This window comes from Polyodon spathula, chromosome 38, assembly GCF_017654505.1.
Source record: "Polyodon spathula isolate WHYD16114869_AA chromosome 38, ASM1765450v1, whole genome shotgun sequence".
NCBI lineage: Eukaryota > Metazoa > Chordata > Actinopteri > Acipenseriformes > Polyodontidae > Polyodon > Polyodon spathula.
Genome location: NC_054571.1, coordinates 4,202,722 through 4,212,892, shown reverse-complemented (window position 1 = coordinate 4,212,892; position 10,171 = coordinate 4,202,722).

The window sequence follows — 10,171 nt, the reverse complement described above, 5'->3', positions numbered from 1 at the left end:
CATTTTAATAAGTAACTAGATTCTGTCTTGGTATATGAGATCCCCCTAGTCGGGTGAATGGTGTGATAACAAAAACCAGCGTTGATGGGCCCAACAGCCTTTCTGATGCTTTTAAAACTGGCTCTAAAATTTAAGAGAATTTAAGATATTCTCCAAATAAACCAAATTCCTTTAACTAACAAACTACAGAATTGTAAGTCCAGAGCATTTTTTGTGGGTGATTTAGTTACAGTACATTCTGTGCCAGTAGTTCTAAAAGCATACCTGAAGTGATGAGGTATTTCAGATGGTCATCACTGTCCGTACAGTACATCTCAATGGCAAACAGGGTTGCATTTACCAGATATTAATACCGGTACATTACAAAAAATATGATCACGTTCCTTCCTGAAGGCCTGGCATTGACCCACTGATTAGAATTCAGTGCATCACTAAAGAAAACACTTTTTTTTCTACAGTGGGGTTGAAAAATAATGTAACTGTAATTATTTTCACCAAAGCCAAATGTGTTGTTTGTTCCCTAAGGGTGTTTTTTTTAATGCAGTTGAATAAAACATAACTATAATTCCCCCCCCCCCCCCTTTCTCATAATTCATTTTCATTAAAAATCTTTATTTGAATTTAGTTTTCACCTTTGCTTTGTGATGAGGTTTGTGACCACACTGCTTGTTCTTTTGCTACAATATTCAATTTGAGTTTTTCCTCAGATGCATAGGGGGCCCAGTGACAATGCTAGTGCAAACAAAATATAATAAAATTGATTCTGAAGTGTTCTGAAGGGGTTCCACTCTATTGAAGGGGTGTGTGATAATGTTGCTAGTTCTAAAAAAGAGATAAGAAAATGGCTTTCAAAGCTTTGGTTAGCACTCCTTTAACAGGGAAAGCGACAACATTGCGATTGTCAGAATTAAGCACATTGATTTTAAAGCCATGCTCAGCACTCATTGTAAGGGGGGCTGTGATAATGTTGCTGTGCTAATAACAGGTAGGAATCTGGGTTAGCACTCCTTTAAACTGTTCATGACAACGCTGCTAGTGCTAAGATGTAAGAAAATAGATGTATCTTTAAGTGGAAGGCAGATTTTAGTATAAAGGCATATTATTTATTTATTTATTTAAAAAAAAAAAAAAGGAGTCTGAATACATTTTGTAGCATTCAACACAGCTTTCAGTGACTGCGACCCAGAATCAGAATCGGAAGGTTCATTTATAATCTTTCCTCAGTAGCACTTGGAAATAGCCAGTGACGGTGTTGAAAACAGCTCATTATTACCAGGAGATGATAGACAACAGAAACAGGGCTCAGTGCCAGCAGAACAGATGCATAACAGGGAGGTAAATGCTGCCCAGGACGAGGTGGGAATAGCACAGAACAGGGCCAGCGGGAGACTGAGACGGCTGTGTTTATTAATGTTTTAACTGCTCAAAAGGGTAATGCATCAGTCTGGTCCCTCCAGAAGTGGAGGGTCAAATCCAGCGTGGCATGCTTGAGTGGTGCACCAAAAACATCAGTAGCACAACAATATTTAACAGAGATAACAAAAACTACTAAAAGAGCTATTTTATACTGTTTGCTTTTTTTTACATTTCCTGCTTAGATCATTATTACCAAGCTTACTAACTAATAAAAAAGCACTGTTATCCACTAAAACCGTGCTACAGTAAATCAGTTTCATAACTGCTTGGGTTTTCACGTTTATTTGATTAAATCCTTGTGGTCGTTCTAGATGCTAATCTAAATCAATTAGTTCATTTGAAAATGCAGATATTTAACAACAGAGTGCAATTGGTACGTCTTGCAAACACTTTCTCAATTACTGTCTTGCTAAGCAGGCAAAGAGAGTTATGGGCTGGAGATCAAAGTGCGTTTAAGTGACATACATCCCCTCCCAAAATTAGAGCCATCAGTATATTGAAAAAGGAGGCTGACATGCATCCACTATGCACATAATAAGTGGTAAGAAAGAATGTACAGTGCATGTCAGTTTGACTTTTAGACACACGCCTCTAAAGATGCAGCAGATTCAGTAAGTAGCTTCTAATGGTTTAAACTTTTATTCTGTGTTGTGTTATTTACAAGCAATTAAAGAGGCTCTTGGTTCCGTTGTTCCCATACTGAGCTATCGGGACTGAACAGCCTTCATTTTACTTGCAGAGATTATGTAAAGCACTTTATTTTAGTGAACCAAACATTTTATGTGTTTTCATATTTTTTAAATGTAACATTTATTTTAGCGATTTCCATCTACACATGTGGTTTTCTTGATGTGAATTTGCACTGGACACTGCAGCTTTAAATTTTAATGTTTGTTTTGTGAAATTATTTGAAATGACAAAGCAGTGGTCGTACTGCAGCAGCTTTGAATTGTATTTCACCCGTCATTAAACATGTCAACTGCACGACTTGATTCTTTACGTGACTATGTGCTGTGCTCTACCTTGAATTGTAAGCATGGCTAATTGTAAACGTAATCTATCTACCTAATGTTAAAAATACTCCCTCTGCAATAATGCTGTGATTTCACCACTGCCTGAGTCACACACACACACACACTTTTGCCTTAATGACAGCTTTACACCCCCTGGGCGCTGACTTGGCAGAATCTGGTAATTACATTTGTAATTAGAACTTGATAAGTGCTTCTGTAGATCTGTGTTAAAATATAAGACGGACATACAGACAGCCACCCATATACCCCCAGGATGATAATCTCAATTTTAGAACAAAATGTCCTGGCCAAGTGTCCTCAATTATATTCAACGCTGTGAGTACTGAAAACACAAACGGTTGCCTGCACTACTCCACTATGCATCCCAAGCGTTCATGCTTTTATCTGACTCCTATAGATTTCTTTGTTTTTGGGGGTGTTTAGTTGTTTTAGAAGTCTGCCATTATTGCTGCAGTATGGCTGAAAAAGCGACCTTGTTTTATGAAGACGACAGAAAGATTGAGTACTTGAGGCACTCTCTGTAATGCAATTGAATCCGGGCCTACTGCATTTGTGCCGAGTAATCTTGGTTGGTTTGTGTGAAGGATAAAGTTCAAATACAATTGACCTGAAGCGAACAAATTGGAATGTTATTGGTTTTGAAGGAAAACCATTCTGAACTGATTCACACAGTCGTTTTTCATTACCGCTGTGGACTGCTACGGTAGAGGGTGAAAAGGGAGGGGGACCAGTGTTCTAAACTTCTCATCTTTCAGCACTTTAGAATTGGAAGAGATGTTTAGCGTATTTTATTTAATTTATTATTATTATATTTTTTTTGTGTGTGTCATTTGCTTAGCAGTTTTGTCCTCGAATGACTAGCCCAGAAAGGTATTTTAATAAATTCAATGACAAACCTTTTGACTAGAAGTCTTTCTCAATGTCTTCAATAGAAATACTAAAAGAAACTTAGGGCTGGACAAAATCAAAGGTAGCACTTAACAAACGTGGACGCGAACGAGGACGCGAAAGCATTCGCGGTAATAAAACACAAGAAGAATTCCCAGCGAAATCTCGCAGAACCAAAACAAGCCCTTTTCGCCCTTCAAAAAGCAGCTATCGCTTGTTGACTACAAGTGGGTTGAGAAGGGAGAGTGGTTTGCTATCATCCGACCAAATCTACTCAATTCCAGCTATAAATCACATCGCAAGACTTTCGCAGGATTGCATTTTAAGGTCAGCTTTGAAGTTGTCAAAACTATCACGTATTAAGCAAATAGTAAAAAAAAATAACATTGAACATACTGCTTTTTGCAAAAAAAAAAAAAAACAGTACATGCCTCAAGACGCACGCCATCTGTGATATCACCTGTTTCCTCTTCAAATTATTCATTTCTTAAAGGCACAGTGCTTCATTACATTGAACTTCGATCAAATTCAAGAGTAGCAAATGTAAACAAACTAGAATACTAATAAAGAACGTACAAATTCTTTAACAACTTTAAAGATATTAACTTTTAGTTTTTAACATTTGGTTACCCTTGTAAAATACTTCAACATCAAAGCTACACAGAAACATTACATGAGCCCAAATTCTCAGCGTGAAAGCCCACCGTTCCAATACAAGGAAGCACACATTGTATTGTGGCTCTACTGTGTCAGCATGCCGAGCGGTCCCCTCGAAACATATCAATCCGTGTAGATAACGAAATGACGTACTACCTATAATGGTAGCCTAACTGTCATCTCACAAGCATCAAGATGAAGTTTTTAAATTTGCTTTGGGTTTTCAACAGAAGAAATAATAATAATAATAATAATAATAATAATAATAATAATAATAATAATAATAATAATAATAATAATAATAATAATAATAATAATAATAATAATAATAATAATAATAATAATAATAATAATAATAATAATAATAATAAACATATTGTTGTTATTATTATTACTAGTAGGCGTAGTTGTTGTATGTAATACTATTCACTGATATTCAAACAAAACAGTTTACCGCTTTGATTCCGCCCCTTCAAAAGGTCACAAATACTGGCTGGGGATTGGTCAACAAATGTTTTCATGTTGCTTTCGGCGGTCCCTCCTACTCCTGCGAAACTTCTCACTTCGCTGATTGGAAATGGCTAGTTTTGGTTTCGTGATAAAGAAAATGCGATATGGAAACTAACGATATTATCGCATAAACACTCTTTCGCAACAGCGATCAGGGTTTGATTTGATCTGGCCCTTAATAAATTCAATGACAAACATTTTGACTAGAGGTCTTTCTCAATGTCTTCAACAGAACTGCTAAAAGAAGCTTAATAAATTCAATGACAAACCTTTTGACTAGACCTCAATTTCTTCAATAGGAATACTAAAAGAAACTTAATAAATTAATGTCAAAAGTTTTGACTGGAAGTCTTTCTCAGTATCCCTGGGTAGAGTGGACTATGATATGCATTATTGCAGTTTGAAATCGTGGTTGGTTAAATTGCATGGAGAGGGGGGTCGGACTCCCAGTGCTAGTCTATGTTGTGTCAATCTGGAGTCACCAATATATTGGCACATTAAGGACCGCCATTTTTTTTTGCAATCAATATCAATATCAATTTTGCATGATATATTCCACCTTTATTTATGAAATGCACCCAATCAGCGTGTTGTTTATTATGTGACAAAACTAGGGTGTGTGTTGGAAAATAAACAAGAAACTAACCTAGTTAGTTCAGAAAGTTTCCTATATTAACGTGTGTGTACAGCCCATGGAAACTGAATAAACTACTACGATCCACACAAATTGAAAATATGGTCCGTCCGAGTGGTTCAGACTCATTACAGAATGGAGTTTCTCTGGGGAGATCATTTTTCCCAAAAGAAAAAAAAAAACATGATGCATTGAATGGTCATAATTATCATTTGCTTTGCATGTCCAAGGATGTAGTATTGCTTTATTAAAATAGATGACATTATAATTTAATCATTTTGTCAGACCAATTTCTTTCAGCTGGTGGGCTGTTCCTCCTAATGCATTAGTCATGACCCTGTTGCAGAGTGCTGTAACAACACCGACCTCATCTCCCAGTTTGATTGATCCACTGCACACTTTGCTTCAATGAGAGTTCCAGTTGTCCCATCAGGAAGAAAATATAAAATTGCTTGAATGGGCAAATGATCAGAAAGGCTGAGTTATCTTTGAGAAAGGCAGGGCTGTATATTGCAAATGTGCATTTTCATTTTGGAGATAAGTGATCGAATAAATTCAATCCTTTATGCATTGCCGAAGAGGGTAATATAACATGAATTGTACATATGCGCTATACATACTGTAAACAAATGCTTAAGTACCAAGTGAATCGACCTTCAACAACAAAGTTGGAAATTAAGTGGTGATAGACTTAGGACAGTGGGAAGAAGACACTTATTCACACCCTCATTTTAAGACCCACTTGTTATTTCTTGCTTTCCATGCTTTTCAAGCCTGATATGCTTTTAGCTGTTGTGTCTTTGTGACTTTTACCTTTTTTTAAATGTATCCTATGCTAATGATTCTACACGACATATGCATCCACAATGTTCTAGAATTTTAACATCCCAGAGTTGTATTTAATGTATTATGCCTTGTTTTTTACTGTATCTTGTAAAGCGCTTTGTGATGGTGGTCCACTATGAAAGACGCTGTATGAAATAAAGATTGATTGATTGATTGATTGAGAGTGGGGGAGTGTATGGAATGGGCTACCTGTTGTTGTTGAGGCAGAAACAATTGGATCCTTTAGGACCCAACTTGACAAAGCTTAGTTTGGCTGAATGGCCTCCTCTCGTTCATTATTTCTTATGTTCTAACAACCACGTTGAATATTGATACACTGAACTGTTGTGCCCCGTATTGCAGTGTGAAAAAGTTAGATTTAACACTGTTAGTGTTGAAAACACTTTTCGTATTCAATGCTGCCGAGTGATTATGTTTTTTTCAATTCTTTTTTTTTTTTTTTACTAGATCTAATTTTAAAATGAATCTTTGATTCATTCAAATCCAGTAACAGAATGTTCCAAATTGTTATTTACAAATGTATGTGTAGCGTCCCAGACCCGGTCTAAGCATTAGTCAGATATAAGATAGTTGATATTGCTACCCTTACTAGATGTTATAATTATATAAACGGACATTAGATTTTTACCCCATTAAATATTAATCTCCCAACACATATTCCCTTCAATTAAATGAAAGACAGAGACATGAATGCAGTTCAAATTGCCCCAATGGAGCTATTTGTTAGAATACAATAAAACTATAGATAGAAAAGTTCAAAATGTATATTATGCAATTCAAGCAAAGTAAGATCACTGATTAGATCAATATAGTATTAAGACAACATAGCAAGACACAGTAGCTGTACACTATTGATAGTATTCAATATCAGATAGTCATACAGAATTCAATATTCAATAGTAAATATAACACCAACTGGATGGTGTAATAGTAGGGCAAAATATCACAGTACCACAAATAGTATCCAATGATTAGTCTTGTTGTAATGGCAAATGTTCAGTGAGCAACTTCCACAAAGTATATATACTATTATATATATATATATATATATATATATATATATATATATATATATATATATATATATATATATATATATATATAGCTCTGGAAATTTTAACCCCCTCCCTGCTATCTTACTATATATATATATATATATATATATATATATATATATATATATATATATATATATATATATATATATATACACACACACACATACACACAGCTCTGGAAAAAATTAAGAGACCACTGCAAAATTATCAGTTTCTCTGGTTTTGCTATTTATAGGTATGTGTTTGGGTAAAATGAACATTTTTGTTTTATTCTATAAACTACTGACAACATTCCTCCCAAATTCCAAATAAGAATATTGAACAACTGGTCAAAATAACAAAAAAGATGCAGTGTTGTCAGACCTCAAATAATGCAAAGAAAATAAGTTCATATTCATTTTTAAACAACACAATACTAATGTTTTAACTTAGGAATAGTTCAGAAATCAATATTTGGTGTAATAACCCTGATTTTCAAGCACAGCTTTCATGCGTCTTGGCATGCTCTCCACCAGTCTTTCACATTGATGTTGGGCGACTTTATGCCACTCCTGGCGCAAAAATTCAAGCAGCTCGGCTTTGCTAGTGACCATCCATCTTCCTCTTGATCACATTCCAGAGGTTTTCAATGGGGTTCAGGTCTGGAGATTGGGCTGGCCATGACAGGGTCTTGATCTGGTGGTCCTCCATCCCCACCTTGATTGACCTGGCTGTGTGGCATGGAGCATTGTCCTGCTGGAAAAACCAATCCTCAGAGTTGGGGAACATTGTCAGAGCAGAATGAAGCAAGTTTTCTTCCAGGACAACCTTGTACTTGGCTTGATTCATGTTAAAGCTGCCCGATTCCAGCCTTGATGAAGCACCCCCAGATCATCACCGATCCTCCATCACATTTCACTGTGGGTGCGAGACACTGTGGCTTGTAGGCCTCTCCCAGTCTCCATCTAACCATTAGACGACCAGGTGTTGGGCAAAGCTGAAAATTGGACTCATCTGGGGGTGCTTCAGCAAGGCTGGAATCGGGCAGATTTGTCTTTGTGAAGGAGGCATGAATCAAGCCAAGTACAAGGTTGTCCTTTTTCCAGCAGGACAATGTTCCATGCCACACAGCCAGGTCAATGAAGGTGTGGATGGAGGACCACCAAATCAAGACCCTGTCATGGCCAGGGTCATGGACAAAACCTCTGGAATGTGATCAAGAGGAAGATGGATGGTCACAAGCCATCAAACAAAGCCGAGCTGCTTGAATTTTTGCGCCGGAGTGGCATAAAGTCACCCAACATCAATGTGAAAGACTGGTGGAGAGCATGCCAAGACGTATGAAAGCTGTGCTTGAAAATCAGGGCTATTCCACCAAATATTGATTTCTGAACTATTCCTAAGTTAAAACATTAGTTTTGTGTTGTTTAAAAATGAATATGAACTTATTTTCTTTGCATTATTCGAGGTCTGACAACACTGCATCTTTTTTGTTATTTGTATTTAACACATACCTATAAATAGTAAAACCAGAGAAACTGATAATTTTGCAGTGGTCTCTAAATTTTTTCCAGAGCTGTGTGTGTATGTGTATATATATATATATATATATAAAACCACAATTAAGAAATGATAAAATAAACCATATATTTAAAAACACTTCTAAGAAAACAATATAAAGAAAATAATACAGTGAAATCAGTGATGGGTGCTCATGGAAATGAAAGCAAAACATACACAATTAACACTTAGCATTCCTGCTATCAAAGTTCAAACTCATTCAAATTACTTTAATGCTTCAAATTAAGTGAATATGCATTTTATAAACAAACACCAAATAAATCACTGTGCTATCCTGCACATATTTTATTACTATCATCTCTGTTAACCTTATAAAATACCTGTAAGGCTAAATTACATTACTTTGCAACAAATTACAGATATATGATAAAATAAATACAACCCAAGATAATTCCCCTGGAATCACACATCATAATTAAAGTAAAACCAAAATTACTTAAAAAAAACATATAGAAAAAACACAAGGAAACAAAGTTTACCTCAGGCAAAACGTGGTTGTGTAGACCTAGATGGCACTCTCTGCACAGCCTTGACCTACAAATTACCAATACAATAATAAACAACAAAACAACACAGGTAAAATGCACGCTGGGAGTAGACGATGCAAACAGGCTTACCAACTTTAGCAGGACGGGAGAATGTTGATTCCTTTCTTTAGCAGGACGGGAGAATGTTGATTCCTTTCTTTAGCAGGACGGGAGAATGTTGATTCCTTTCTTTTACCGAAGCAAACCACAACAGCGTTTTAGCCTTTAATCAGCGTTCAGTCCTGTTAGCTAGAAATGGCTGATGCCTGTAATTGTGTAACAGATTGCCAGCAATTAAACAGTTGTTGGTCAGTTGAGTGAAAGGTGTGAAATAATTTCCCTAGGTCCTGCTATCTTGCCGGTTTCAGTCCACCTGCTGGATTCAGAAAGATTTTGTTCAATATGATTTGATACATCACAGACATGTGAGGCAGCACCTCTGCTGAGCCCATCGCTGTTTAACTGCCAAACAAGAGCAAATATACACCACAGAAAGAGCAGAAATTCACTACAGCGGTAATGGAAAATTCCCCAGATAAAATGCATTGCCCTTTTTGGGGTTTCTCATTTAATGGCATAAGAACACTAGTTCAGGCAAGAACACTCATGCGATAGAGAGCAATATTTATTAAAGCTTAATAACAAATACAATGTTATATATTTTCATTACATCTTTAGCCTTTGACCTCACCCTTTGAGGTACCCCTGCCTATAATTGTGCTTTGGGCAGGATAGTTGCCCTCTCCCTTAGACGAGGCCTAAAAAACAGGTGGAGGCTGGGGAGAAATAGAGCCTGAACAGCTACTTTGCCAAATAGAATTATAATGTAAAGCCCCTAATTAGCCCCCTAATTTAATTACATATTGGGGAACTCCATGGCTACCAAGTAATGGACCTGCTATTTCAATTGAAGTGTAAATTTCTACTGCCAGTGAGATTTTCCAGTAACTCTGTGTAACTGCTTAACCTGCAGGCCGTTCGTCAGTCTCTTGGAGACTTGTGTCACTGGCTGCTCTGGCCTTCTATAGTGTTGTTCTTTAT